Below are 1,685 nucleotides of genomic sequence, written 5' to 3' on the forward strand. Positions count from 1 at the left end.
CCTAGGTGGAAAAGGTTCCAGGACAGGAGGCGGCAGTGAGAGAGAGAGAGAGAGAGACTGGGAGTTTGAGAGAGCGAGTGTGTGAGAGAGAGAGAGAGGGAGTGTGAGAGAGAGAGAGAGAGAGTGGGAGTGTGAGAGACTGAGAGAGAGAGTGGGAGTGGGGAGAGAGAGAGTGAGAGTGGGAGTGGGAGATAGAGAGAGTGGGAGTGTGTGTGAGAGAGAGAGAGTGGGGGTGGGAGAGAGAGAGAGTGAGACTGGGAGTGAGAGAGAGAGAGAGAGAGAGATTGGGAGTCAGAGAGAGAGAGAGTCTGGGAATGTGAGAGAGAGAGAGAGATTGTGAGTGTGTGTGAGAGAGAGTGAGAGAGAGAGAGTGTGTGAGAGAGAGAGAGAGACTGGGAGTGTGAGAGAGAGAGAGAGACTGGGAGTATGAGAGAGAGACTGGGAGTGTGAGAGAGAGACTGGGAGTGTGAGATAGAGAGACTGGGAGTGAGAGAGAAAGAGACTGGGAGTGTGTGTGAGAGAGAGAGAGTGGGGGTGGGAGAGAGAGAGAGAGAGACTGGGAGTGTGAGAGAGAGAGAGAGAGACTGCGAGTGAGAGATAGATAGAGAGAAACTGGGAATGTTAGGGAGAGAGATACTGGGAGTGTGTGAGAGAGAGAGACTGGGAGTGAGAGAGAGAGAGACTGGGAGTGTGAGAGAGAGAGAGAAAGAGATTGGGAGTCAGAGAGAGAGAGAGAGAGAGAGAGAGAGAGAGACTGGGAGTGAGAGAGAGAGAGAGAGAGACTGGGAGTTTGAGTGAGTTTTAGAGAGTGTGTGCGAGAGAGAGAGAGTTTGTGAGAGAGCGAGAGTGGGAGTGTGAGAGAGAGAGAGAGAGTGGGAGTGTGAGAGTGGGAGTGTGAGAGAGAGAGAGTGAGAGTGGGAGTGTGAGAGGGAGAGAGTGGGAGTCTGTGAGAACAGAGTAGGCGTGTGAGAGAGAGAGAGTGAGAGTGTGTGAGAGAGAGAGAGAGTGGGAGTGTGTGAGAGAGAGAGAGACTGGGAGTGTGTGAGAGAGAGAGAGAGAGAGAGTGGGAGTGTGTGAGAGAGAGAGAGAGAGACTGGGAGTGTGTGTGAGAGAGAGAGCGTGGGGGTGGGAGAGAGAGAGAGAGAGACTGGGAGTGTGAGAGAGAGAGAGAGAGAGACTGGGATTTTGTGAGAGAGAGAGAGAGACTGGGAGTGTGAGAGAGAGAGAGAGACTGGGAGTGTGAGAGAGAGAGAGACTGGAAGTGCGAGAGAGAGAGAGAGTGGAAGTGTGTGAGAGAGAGAGAGTGGGAGTGTGTGAGAGAGAGAGAGAGATTGTGAGTGTGTGTGAGAGAGAGTGAGAGAGAGAGAGTGTGTGAGAGAGAGAGAGAGACTGGGAGTGTGAGAGAGAGAGAGAGACTGGGAGTATGAGAGAGAGACTGGGAGTGTGAGAGAGAGACTGGGAGTGTGAGATAGAGAGACTGTGAGTGAGAGAGAGAGAGACTGGGAGTGTGTGTGAGAGAGAGAGAGTGGGGGGTGGGAGAGAGAGAGAGAGACTGGGAGTGTGAGAGAGAGAGAGAGAGAGACTGGGATTTTGTGAGAGAGAGAGAGAGACTGGGAGTGTGAGAGAGAGAGAGAGACTGGGAGTGTGAGAGAGAGAGAGACTGGAAGTGCGAGAGAGAGAGAGAG

Source organism: Somniosus microcephalus, unplaced genomic scaffold (genome assembly GCF_052327205.1).
Source record: "Somniosus microcephalus isolate GS21.2 unplaced genomic scaffold, FLI_Smic_1.0 unresolved_chr8, whole genome shotgun sequence".
NCBI lineage: Eukaryota > Metazoa > Chordata > Chondrichthyes > Squaliformes > Somniosidae > Somniosus > Somniosus microcephalus.